This window comes from Hevea brasiliensis, chromosome 7 (assembly GCF_030052815.1).
Source record: "Hevea brasiliensis isolate MT/VB/25A 57/8 chromosome 7, ASM3005281v1, whole genome shotgun sequence".
In the NCBI taxonomy this organism is placed as follows: Eukaryota; Viridiplantae; Streptophyta; class Magnoliopsida; order Malpighiales; family Euphorbiaceae; genus Hevea; species Hevea brasiliensis.
The window spans coordinates 66955867-66970176 of NC_079499.1; positions in this window are offsets into that span (position 1 = coordinate 66955867).

Below are 14310 nucleotides of genomic sequence, written 5' to 3' on the forward strand. Positions count from 1 at the left end.
ATGTTTAAACCATGTATGCATGTGGTTAGTGAATGAGTTGGTTAATTAAAGCATGTTGTGAAAACTCATATGGGAATTAGGGTTTTGAGAAGTAAAAATTTGGCTTGGCTTAGGAAATTGTTAGAGAACATTTTAATGGTCAATTAGTGACCATTTTAGGTAAGTTGACCACAATTTGGACTGAAATATAGCATGGCAAAGTGAATGTGTAGACTGCCTAGGGACAGCAGCAGAGTGGCTGAGATTCCAGCCCACTTACACAACCATAACTTTGGCTGTGTAGGTCCAATTGGTTTTTGGCCAATTGGACGTGAAAATAGGCTTATAATGGCACATTTTTTCTGAAGAAACCATGCCCAAAAGACCAAAGCAAGTGGACCAAAAGTTGGCCCCAATCCGGATACTCTGCAATAGCACCTGCAGAAATGACCAAATGAACAGTAATTGTTCATTTGGCCATAACTCACTGTAGATATGGTCAATTTACCTGAAATTTTTACAAAAACAAGTTAAGACATAGACAAACAACTTTCATGAAGAAACCTACCCCAAATTATGGCCAGAACCTATTAAAAAATGCAATCACAGTCACTGTTCATGGTACTGTAGATTTGGTAATTCTGCAATTTTGCCAATCCGGCCAGCTGTGGTTTTTGGACCATATCTAGAGCTGCAAAACTCCAAATGGAGTGATTCAAAAAAGGAAATTCAATTAGACAAAATAAGGAACAACTTTCATGTTTACCATTTCCTCAAATTTGTCACACCCTACCCCTCTGTAAGGCATAACATGATCCCATAGTATACCTAATGAATTACCAACTCCGTCTACTGATAACCCATTAAATACACTACAAGGGATTTTCAAAACTTTTCTTACTTCTTTTACAGTGGTGAGCACTATTTACAGGTGTGAAAACCTTTTTGAACTGAAGTGATAAAATTGACACATTTGAATTATTTGGAATTTCTGTAAAAATTTTGGCAGAGTGCCCTCTATATTTTGGATAAAACAGTTCTTCAAGAAACCTGTAAAAAGCACTTCAATATGTATTTGCAAATCTCAACTCCAACATTTTTCTCAACTCAATTCCATAGTGATTTTTCAAAGACTGAGATACAAGAAATATAATATAAAACTATTCAAGTAAATGAAATCTCAAATTTACATTCACGATAATTTACATTAATTACATACCAAAATATTTTACAAGAGTTTTTATACAACTGCTCAAATAATTTACATACATATTATTACATGCATACATCAAAACCTATGTACACGGGTATACCTATGATATACCTGGAGCTGATCTGAATATATCTTCAAGGAAATTTACTTACTGCTCTATGCTCTTCTTACCTGCGACAGCATACAAAGCTATCGCTGAGTGGTGAACTCAGTGGTGCACAACTATAATTTAAAACATATTACAATATACATTGACAAAATTTCTGATAAATAAATTGGGAATCAATACTCATCAAATTTCAAAACTCAAAATATTATTTGCCAATAATGTAAATCATTTGTATAAATGACTTTGATCACAAAATTCAATTTATCAAACCATGACTAACCATTTAAGTAATTCAACAAAATCAATTATACATAAACCATAATTGAAATCACAATTTCTTACCATTCAAAAGCCATTCTGTATCTCAAAAATCAATCTTTATCTCACTAATATGCAAGACTAATCCGAAAGGGCCATATTCGATGTGATTCTAACTCCCTATGGTCGGGGAGGTCGAATCAGATTCTAACTCCCTATGGTCGGGAGGTCGAATCATCGTGCAGTACCATCACAATAATGAATCTTCCGCAAGGGCCATAACGATAAAATAAACTTAGATCTAACCTCAAATCAGAGGAAAATCTAAGCCTGTGCACGTACCATGGTAATCAAAACACAACTAACTCCATTGTCTTCTCAATGAATGAGAGAGACGTGTAATAACCTAGTCAAGCATCTATAGTGAGATATAAAACAATATTACAATCCATTTAGTGAGCATAAATCACAATATAATTCGATTCAAAGTCAATTCTAATATCCAAAAATTTTTATGCTCATCACAATTCAAATCATAAATTTGCATTTTTCCATGAAAATTACCTTCACAATTCAAAACATGTTCTATCACAATTTTCCAAAACATAATTTGTTCAATCCATAACAATGCTTAATACTTATGGAAATACCATTTCACAAAGCTGAATTCATACATACTATAACAATTTTCAATAATCATTGAATTAAATCCAATGCTTGTTAAACATAATACATAAGAAAAATATGTCATTTAATCATATGAAATATTCAAAGTAAAATCAGTTAAAAACTAGTTGTGCACAAACCTCTGATAATTGTCTCTCTGTCCGACTCAGTGTTTCCTTCCCTTTTCCTGAGTCTTTGGTAACTGAGAAACACAATTTGAAGTGTTTCAGTACTAAATTAAATTGTCTCTAACGATAATGTTCGATAAACAATTCATTGAATACCTTTATTTGCTTAATCACCTAATATACCGACCCTCGATGCGTTCTAGGTAAATTAGGTTTCAGTGTCATTAATATGTCACATTCGATAGGGTTTTAGGGTTGGTACGTTTTACCAAAGTCATTTCCTTGTATATTGCGTTTTCTTGCATTTCATTGCAAATTGCTGGATTTTGGGATACTAGTTTGACCTAACCGGACGACCTAGTTCCCTCGGTTTTCGGGTTTCGGTCAAAACTACAAACTTGTAGATCTATGTCTTATTGCACGCGGGTCAAAATTTTAGGTCAATCCGAGTTAAGTAGACCAAGTTATGGTCATTACACTATTGCTGGTCAAATGGTACCAATTTAGGTCAATTTTAGGTCAATTTGGTCAACTTTGGTTCGGCCAGTTTTTGGACCCGAACTTGTGCAAGCTTTTTGACTTGCTTCTGGTCATTTCTGGGTTTTGGTGTCTTCATAAGACTTGTAGGTATGGGTCTTAACTATTCATGGTTAAAATTTCAGGTCAATTAGACCTTTTTTGAGTGAGTTATGGCCTAAACACTCACTGCTGCCAAATTGGTCATTTTTCAGGTGCTAATTGTACCTAATCCGAATTGGTCATTTTCTTAGGTCACCTTGCAAGCAGAATTTTGGTATGTTTTCTCAATGAAAGTTGGCACATTTTGTGCCTAGTTCCACCTCCAATTGGTCTCATACCAATTGAGGTTACACTTTTAAACTTATTGGCTAAAATGTACACTGCCCTTAGTTGCCTTGCTTAATACACATCAATTACACAAATTTACCTTGCAATATGTTTACTTCCCTACCAATCTGTTTTGGTACATTACCAAAAGCATATTCTACTTTACATTAACATTACTTTGGGCAGATTACAATTACCCTCAACACACCAAATATAATTCACATTTACAAGTTCTAAGTACCATTACATACACACCTAACCATTACAAATCTTACATACACTTTACAATATCACTCTACATACATATCCCTCAATCCTTCTAGGTCAATATTCTGCCTACACTTCCATGAATACATACATTTACTCAAGTGTTCCCAAGCTGCCGAAAATTGTCCTTCAACATCAAAGTGCCCTACAATTTACCAATTCCCATCCAAGTGCATAAATCACCATATATATGTGAAATAATTCACTAGGATATTAAATCACCATGATCAACATTATTTCTCATCAATTATATGCATAATAAATCATTAAATGCGTGACCCCATGGCTGTCCAAAAATGGCTATCTCAATAACTATTTAAACTTTAAAATTTCCTTCACAAAACTAACACCCATAACATGAACATAAAGTTTAACAAAGGAATTCTCAAAAGTTTAAACTTACCTTTGATTGTAACTTGCTAAACCTTCACCAAACTTCTCAAATTTGGTATCAATATCTTCCTTGTGATGTGTAGACCATTTTTCATGAAGGAACCTAAGTATTTAGAGATGAAATGGAGGGTGTTAAGTGAGCTTGAAGAAAATGGCCATGGAGTTTTCCTTTTCCTTCAATTCGGCAAGGATGGAGCATTTGGAGAAGATGAAGTTTCTGATTGCATTTTAGGTGTACACATGTCCCACTTAACTCTTAGTTTATTCCTTTAGTGGCCCACTCACTCACTTAATCATATAATATGTTAAACTTTCACTTAATCCCACATTAAACCCTTAATTCTCACTATTTACTTTAGGTACCACTAAATTAATTTTTCATTTTATTTTCTAAGTGTAATACTATTTATTTTTAATGGAAATTTAGGTCAAAAGACAATTCGGGGTGTCAAATGACCATAATGCCCCTGTTCGGGTTACGTTCCCGATTTTTCGGTAACACCGGGTTTTGTCTGTTTTTCGATTTCTCACTTTTCTTTGTACTAATTATTTAATTTCTCTTTTATCTTTCTAATGATATTTATTCTTCTATAAGGGTCTATTTAAGTCCTAAAAATGTTTTCCAGGGTTCCATGATCCAGTATTAGTCAACGGTCCACGCCGTGACTTCCCAGTGCGGTCACCCATCGTTAGGTTTCCCGGCTCGTTTAACTTGATTACCTTTCTTTGCTATAATTTTTCCTTTATTTTTCTTGTATTTTCTTTTCTTGTATTTCATTATTTTATGTCTCCTCACTCATATTGAAGTGTGGTTCTAGGCATCCTAGCTGTCCGGACAACACTGGTCACCGGAGCAGCAGAACGCACTACCGAACTTAGGGGTGTTACAATTCTCCCCCCCTTAAATAAATTTCGTTTCGAAATTTTACCTGGCATTAGTCTCTGAACAGCTGTGGGTGTTGTCTCCTCATATCCTCTTCACGTTCCCAAGTAGCTTCCTGGCTTGAATGATGGTTCCACAAAGACTTTAACTGTGTGTATCTGCTTGCTCTCACCGCTTCACCTCATAAGCCAGAATTTTTTATGGGTTCTTCCTCATATGAGAGGTCTGGATTTACTTCAATCTCTTCAACTGGTAGTACATGAGATGGGTCAGATCTGTACCTCCTTAACATGGACACATGGAAGACACTGTGTATCCTTGCTAGCTCTGGAGGTAATGCCAACCGATATGCCAGAGGACCCACTCTTTCCAGAACCTCATATGGTCCAATGAAACAAGGACTCAGTTTCCCCTTTCTGCCAAATCTCATAATTCTCTTCCAAGGAGAAACTTTAAGGAATACTTATCACCCACTGCATATTCAATATCTCTTCTCTTCAGATCAACATAGGACTTCTGACGGTCTGACGCAGTCTTGAGTCTATCTCTAATCAATCTGATCTTTTCCTCTATCTGCTGAACAATTTCTGGCCCAATCATTTTCCTTTCACCTACTTCATCCCAACATAAGGGAGTTTTGCACTTCCTACCATACAAAGCTTCATATGGAGGCATCCCAATGCTTGATTGGTAGCTGATGTTATAAGCAAACTCAATCAAAGCCAAGTGTGTATCCCAACTACCTTCAAATTCAATCACACAAGCCCGTAGCATATCCTCCAATATCTGAATAACCCTCTTAGACTGGCCATCTGTCTGTGGGTGGAATGCTGTGCTGAAGTTCTGTGACACCCCTTACCCGACTACAGTGTAGCCGAGCAAGTTATGCCACTCAGTGTGCCGGAGCACTCTATTTTATCTTAATTTATTTTTATCATAGTTTTGAAAATAACTTGTGAAATATAATTTATTTAAGCCATTTATTGAAATTATAATTTATTTGAGGTTCCGAGAATTTTATAGAAAATCTGGCAGAATACCGGCTAAAAATAGAGAAAACAGTTCTTCGGAACCTGTGAAAAACACTTCCTATGATCATATTCAATCAATCCCAACTCCAATTATCAACAAAGTCTCAGAATAATTTCAGCAATTTCATTTATTTCTCAATCATTCATCTCATGGTACTCATATACAATTCACATTTTGTATCACATCAAGTTATAGCAATTTCTTAACGATTCCTCTATTTGTCTTTTCACATCATCATTAGACTCAAATCATAAATAAATTCTCACATGTGATTTATAATCACAAATTACAAGTACTTACATTAATACAAAATTATATTACATTTGTTTCAAATACACATGATAAAATAAGAGTTTAATTACCAAATTTACAAAAATCTCAAAATACAAAATGGGACCTAGTGTCCTACCAATGCACTGTGGAAGTTGAGGTGACATGGACACTATGCAAAACTGTGAATGGCCTTACCCAATCTGTGGTCTACCGGGCCCTCTGTCCAAATCTTCAGTACCTACGCGTTGCAAAAGCGACGCTCTAAGCATAAAGCTTAGTGGTGCAAATAATAAAATAGAAAGAAATAATATGCAAATAAAAATCATAATTTCTTAGCCATTGTGTTCATAAGAACTGAATAATTACTAACTTATTGTTTAGTCGAGGGTTAATCATGTTTTATGATATTAACTTCCTTCTTCATGCATTTCGTTAATTATTTTCTTCATGATCTTGAGCTTCTTTGTATTTTTGGTAATCATTCTTGATACTTAATTTTCGTATTTCCTTTAATAATCAGTTCAATCACAGTTATACTTTTCCATGCCCAAGTAACCTATACTGGACGACTGGACTGGATAACGGGTCGTTGGCACTGGACACCGCGGTGCCTCAGGCCGTCATACCATGGGACGCAGAACGTCAACCACGTATGCAGTCAGTATGGCTAAAAAGCCATGATATCACATAATCGGCATAAAAGCCATGAATACGGGCATAAAAGCCATGAATACGGGCATAAAGCCATGAATACCGGCATAAAGCCTTTCCTTTCGCAGTACTACTAAAACAATACCCTATTGGCATGCCAAACTATCCAAACCAATCACATTAGGCCTACTAGGGCATTTTGCATTTTTAAGTTTCACAATTTTTGAATTTCAAGTTTTCATGTCACTATTCATTTCATTAGTCAACTAAAATGTTGACTTTTGCATAAACAATAGGTACATTGGTTTTAGTACTCCCAACATACCACATGTTGTATTTAAAACTTGTTGGTTTTGGTCACTTTCTCAAAGTTTAGGTCATTTTGGCAAAATTGCCAATTTTTGATTTTGGTGTCACTATTCACCTCATTGGTCAACAAAAATGTTGACTTTTGGATAGAAAATAGGTGTATTGGTCTTAACACCTCAAACATACCACATTTTGTATTTCAAACTTGTTGGTATTGATTGCCAATACCATTTTTAAGCTTAATGCTAATTGAGCAAAATTTTCGGTTTTCATGCTTCATCTTTACTGTTCCATTTGTTATTTTTACAGTGGGAATTTGAGGAAATGGTAAACATGAAAGTTGTTCCTTATTTTGTCTAGTTGAATTTCCTTTTTTAAATCACTCCATTTGGAGTTTTGTAGCTCAAGTTATGGCCAAAATAAGTTTACTGTTCACGTGCACTGTTCATGCTGAGATTTTGGGTCTGGCAGATTTTTGGTCCAACTTTGGTCAGTAATTTGATCAAGTTAAGTTCATAATTTGATCTAACTTTCTTCATATGAAATGTTCTACTATGCCTTAGGTTTCCATCGGTTCAAGAATCGCCTAAATCCGAGTTTTCTAGAGAGAGTTATAGTCCTCCAAACATTGCTGCTCAAATGAAAATTCTGGAAATCTCAGTACAGTAAACTTCACTTTGCTCAATGATTTGATTAGGTTCTGGTCATAATTTGGGGTAGGTTTCTTCATGAAAGTTGTTTTTATATGTCTTAACTTGTTGCTGTAAAAATTTCAGGTCAATTGACCATATCTACAGTGAGTTATGGCCAAATGAACAGTTACTGTTCATTTGGTCATTTCTGCAGGGGCTGTTTGCAGGGTATCCGGATTGGGGCCAAGTTTTGGTCCTCTTGCTTTGGTCTTTTGGGCATGATTTCTTCAGCAAAAATGTGCCATTATAAGCCTAGTTTCATGTCCAATTGGCCAAACACCAATTGGACCAACACAGCCCAAGTTATGGCAGTGCAAGTGGACTGAATTTTCAGTCCCTTTGCATCTCATTGGGCAGCCTTCCATTTCAGTTTTGCCATGCATTAACTCACTTCAAATTATGATTAACTTGCCTTAAATGGTCACTAATTGACCACTAGAATGTCCATTAATCATTTAAAAACAATATCTCCAATTTTCATACTAACCCTATGAAGGAACGGAAGCATGAAAAACACAAGTTTATACCATTGAATTCAAAAATTTTCACCTAGGGTCACATGCATCATGCAAGATTTATTTTTTATCTATTTGATTTCAATGATAAAAAACATATTAAAACTCTTTTAATATGTTTTTTGGATCTGTATTTGCCATTTAAGATTTTAAAATTAATCAGATTAATTTTAGAACCCTAGATTAAATCAAGAACGATTACACTAACCTCTTGATGCACTGCAGCGTGTCTGCGCCTTTGAGATTCGTCTTCAGGACACCAGATGTTGTCCCTCTAGCTTGTCCACACCAAGAACACCTATGGCAGCCCTTGAATAGCTTCTAAAGTTTTTTCTATTAATTAGAAAATCAAGTTCTGCCTTTTAAGAGATTAAAGATGTAAACAGGACACTAGAAACAATTTCTAGTGTTCTTAATTCAAGAGATTGATGGCTAATCTCTTTGAATTGATAAGAGATGAAGAAGAAGAGATGAAAACCCTCAAAGTGGCGTGACAAAGGAGTGTGGCTGCTGGTTGTGTTTTATTTTCTCATAACAACACTTAAATAGCTAGGTTAACACATTAAACCCTTGCCACATGTCACCCTTTGATTAGGTCTAGGTTTAAGTGACCCAATCACATTGTGCCAAGTGTCAAACCTATATTTAATCTTGATTTTAATCATCTTACATGATTAAAAAAACATTTGGCAAGCTTATGTGTTATGCCATGTGTCACCATCTCATGGTGCCACGTGTCACACTGCAAAATGACCAAAATGCCCCTGTGTCTTAATTTTGAGTTCTTAACCCAAAATAATTATTTTCTTCTTCTAATTAATTTATATCAAATATAAATTAATTAATTAATCTCTATTAATTAATTTCTCATTAATTAAATTCATATTTAAACACTTTAAATACAAATTTAACTTATATTATACATCCAATAATCTAGATTTGGTTTCAAGTCATGCTAGGGACTTTGCAATCTAATTGCAAACCAAACCTATTTAATTAATCAATTAAACTCTTTAATTAATTAATTAAATCATATTTAATTAGGTGATAACTTGTGTATGTGTGTGACTTACTAGGCTCATCACTAATTGGCAATGAGACATGATATCAACTCTTAATATCATCAGAACTCTTTCTTACCATAAATGATTTCTCTAAATCATTTTATGAACCTCATAGACCATGGTTAACACCTAGCATAGCATGCCATAGCCACCCAATTAGTAATAAGGTTTACCTTAAATGAACCTATAATCATATGTTACCATGCACTAGAATTTCTCTGTACAAAATCCCAACTCAAGCTGGAGTCATGGTATATGTCAAACTCCATTTGCTATGAATATTATGTTATCTTTTAATTCCAGTTCTTGATTAAAAAGATTTTCTTATCGAAACTCTTTTACGAATAAATCTATCTGTCTGGCCAGGAACTTGAAACATCAAGAACAATTAAATGAACATAGGATTTTATCTCTATTTACTTAGAGGAACAGATTCCATCTTGATCAACACCTACCTCCATATATAACTAGTAGGAGCCAACACATGCACATATACCCATACACAGTACAAGTATGAAAGCAGTATCAAACTCAAACTACCTATATACAAGATAACTGTGCTATCTCGTGTCTAAAGATTATATGCACTGATATGATTTATGACAAAACATTGACAAGAGTAAACTTCATGTGCTTGTCATAAGTGTCACTGGTTCGGCCTACTTATCATTTATAAGTGCCTATCATGTTTGTCATATGGCATGAGACTCACCATTCCATCTTATTTATATCTCATATAAATAACTTGGGAACAAACATGAATACAATCTTTCTGGATAAGTCATGTCCTTATTATGAAGTATCCTCGATTGTGAACCTATTTATGATACTTTGTGCTAGAAATATTGTCACTCATATTCTTAACAACTTAAGAATAATATTTCTAACAAAATATCAATGGACCTTTTCTATTACACATAAATATATTATGTAAACGGAAAAGTGGAAATGCCTTTTATTAATAAAATATGTACAAGATACATACTAAATGACATGCTCTAGGGCATACTACTAAAAATCTCCCACTAGCACTAGAGCCATTCATTACAATACCTTAGACCCATCTTCTTAAGATGTTAGTCTAACTGAGCTTGTGACAAAGGCTTAGTGAATGGATCAGCTGAATTTTTCAGCTGATGTTATTTTTCTGCATGACTATATCTCCTTGCCCAACTATATCTCTGATAATGTGATAGTGCCTTTCTATGTGTTTGGATTTTGGGTGAGACCTTAGTTCCTTAGCCTGTATGACTGCTCCATTGTTGTCACAGTGTAGTGGAACTGCTGACTCAATGGAAGGAACTACTGTAAGTTCTGTCATGAACTTCTTTATCCAAACAGCTTCCTTTGCAGCATCTGATGCAGTAATATACTCAGCCTCTGTAGTGGAATCTGCAGTCGTGCTCTGTTTGGAACTCTTCCAACTGACTGCACCTCTATTACAAATGAACACATATCCAGAGGTAGACTTTCTATCATCGATATCTGATTGGAAATCAGAATCAGTATAACCATCCAATTGCAAGTCTCCACCTCCATAAATCAAGAATAAATCCTTAGTCCTTCTCAAGTACTTAAGAATATTCTTGACAGCTATCCAGTGTTCCAAACCTGGATTGGATTGATACCTGCTAGTCAAACTAACAGTATATGCGATATCCGGCCTAGTACACAACATTGCATACATTAAACTTCCAATAGCCGAAGCACATGGAATCCTGGCCATCTTATCTCTTTCTTCAGGTGTCTTTGGAGACATTTCTTTAGAAAGATGGATACCATGTCTCACTGGTAATAATCCTCTCTTGGAATCAAGCATGTTAAACCTCTTTAACACCTTTTCCAAGTATAGACTTTGGGATAAACCAATTATTCGTTTCGCTCTATCTCTATAGATGCGAATCCCAAGAATATAGGTTGCCTCCCCTAAGTCTTTCATGGAGAATGTATTTGACAACCATACCTTTATAGTCGTTAACATACCTGTGTCATTACCCATCAACAGTATGTCATCCACATATAAGACAAGGAAAGTGATAGCACTGTCACTAACCTTCTTATATACACATGGCTCATCCTCATTTTTTATAAAACCAAAGGATTTAATGGCTTCATCAAAACGGATGTTCCAACTCCTCGAAGCTTGTTTCAACCCATAAATGGATCGCTTTAGCTTGCATACCTTGGAACCATCTTGGGATTCAAATCCCCTAAGTTGTTCCATGAAAATGTTTTCTTCAATGTATCCATTGAGAAAAGCTATTTTGACATCCATCTGCCAAATCTCATAATCATAGTATGCAGCTATTGCTAATAAAATCCTAATTGATTTAAGCATGGCAACAGGTGAGAAAGTCTCCTCATAGTCGATTCCTTGCCTTTGGCGAAACCCTTTCGCTACTAGCCTTGCTTTATAGGTCTCTACCTTTCCATCAGAACCAATTTTCTTCTTGAAAACCCATTTGTTCCCTATAGGTACAATACCTTCAGGTGGGTCAACAAGATCCCAAACTTGATTCTTATACATGGAATCAATCTCGGATTTCATAGCATCAATCCATTTTGAAGAGTCTATATCTGATATAGCTTCTTCATAGGTAAGTGGATGATCTCCATGATCTACTTCTTCATGAGTAGACAACTCTTGTTCTTCTTCATGAAGAAAACCATATCTCACTGGTGGGTGAGATACCCTGGTTGTTCTACGAGGAACAGCTGTAGATGTTTCATCAACGGATATAGGTTGACTAGATGGATCTATATCCATCTGATATGTTGGTTGGTCAGAATTCTCCAATTCTAACTCTATTTGCCTTCCTTTGCCTCCTTCTTGAACAAACTGTTGTTCAAGAAATGTGGCATCTCTACTTATCACAACCTTTTGTGAAGTAGGCAAATAAAAATAATATCCAAAACTATCTTTTGGATATCCAACAAATCGACCCTTTTCTGATCTGGTCTCCAATTTATCATTGTTCAGCTTTTTGATATAAGCTGGACAACCCCAAATCTTAACATGCTTAAGACTTGGTTTTCTTCCATGCCATATCTCATAAGGTGTGGAAGAAACTGATTTTGATGGAATCCTATTCAGAATATACAAAGCTGATTCTAATGCAAATCCCCAAGAGGAGATTGGCATATCAGTATAGCTTATCATACTACGTACCATATCCAATAGGGTACGATTTCTCCTTTTAGATACACCATTTAGCTGTGGCATTTCTGGAGGAGTCAGCTGAGAAACAATGCCATGCTCTCTCAAGTATTCATCAAATTCAGTACTCAAATATTCACCTCCACGATCTGATCGAAGAGCTTTAATATTCTTTCCTGTTTGATTTTCTACTTCAGATTTAAATTCTTTGAACTTTTCAAAAGATTCATGTTTGTATTTCATCAAATACAAATACCCAAATCTTGATTTATCATCAGTAAAGGTAATAAAATAATGAAAGCCCCCTCTAGCCATTTCTTTAAATGGACCACATACATCACTATGTATTAGCTCCAAAATATTTTCAGCTCTTAGCCCCTGTCCAACAAAGGGTGATCTAGTCATTTTGCCCTGAAGGCAAGATTCACAAGTTGGAGTAGGCTCAGAGCCCAATGAGGATAGAATCCCCATTTTCTCCAGTTTTGCAATCTATCTTATGCAACATGACATAACCTTAAGTGCCAAATATATTTTGAACTTGAGTTGTTTTTCACCACGGCATTGCTTTCATTTAGATTGCTATACTCTGGCCAGTGGAAACACTTTCTTACTAGCAATGGAAACACTTTCCTGTTGGTAATGGAAACACTTTCCTGTTGGCAATGGAAACACTTTCCTGTTGGCAGTGGAGACACTTTCCTTTGCCTTTATCAGCTTTAGTCTTCCTTTTCTGTTTAGCTATTTTCTTGGAAGGACCAGGAATCTGAGGTTTCTTTTTCTTATTGCCCTTCTTCTTGTTGGACTTTCCAGCAGAAGAAGATGCAACCAAAGCTACCTATTTTCCTTTATTGCCTGGCATATTCTTTTGGGCAATAACTAGCATGTTGAGTAAAACAGCTAAGGTGCATTCCTGTTTAGTCATATGGAAATTTGTCACAAAATTCCCAAAAGACTCAGGAAGGGACTAACGGATCAAATTCGTCTGTAGTTGGAAATCCATGTTGAAGTCAAGATGTTCCAACTGCTCAATTAGCCGAATCATCTTGTGGACATGATCCCCAACATTCTGTCCCTCAGACATCCTCATACGGAATAGCTGTCCAGATATCTCATACCTAGCATTCCTGCTATGCTCACCATACAACTCTTGTAGGTGAAGGAGGATCTCACTCGCACTCTGCATGTTCTCATGTTGCTTCTGTAACTCATTACTCATGGAAGCAAGCATGTAACACTTAGCTCTCATATCATGCTCCTTCCACTTGTCCAAAGTTTCATGTTCCTCTTGCGTGGCCTCTGGAGGTAAGGGACCAGGAACATTTGAATCTAGAACATATCTTATATGTTCAAAGTTCAGGACAAGTTTCAAATTTCTTAGCCAATCAGACAGATTAGGTCCTGTCAACCTATTGTGATCAAGTATGCTTGCAAGGATATTGGATGGTGGTGGTTGTTTTGTGCTCATTTTTATCAGAAAATTAACTGCAGAAACTAACCAGATTAATTAGTAAATGTATCATGTAATTAACCAAAATGATTATGGTCTTTTAATCAAATTGGTCCTCCCACTAACTTAGCGAATCCTACACTTCCAAAGTAGAAAACGGAAATCCTAGTTGGATGGATTTCTAGTGGGTGATTGAATTCTTATAATTCCATTGATCATCCTCAGGTACATCCATTATTGGAATTACAATAAACTATAAGTGAGCAACTCTTTGCCCATCACATCTCATGTGAGGTTCAATCCTTTACCTAGCCCCTAATGCTCAAAATATCATGTACATCCATTATTGAATTATCTTGCAATAGTTAAGTTGATCACATTGAGCCAGAATTATGCAAATAATTTTAATGTCCTCAGGTACATCCAAT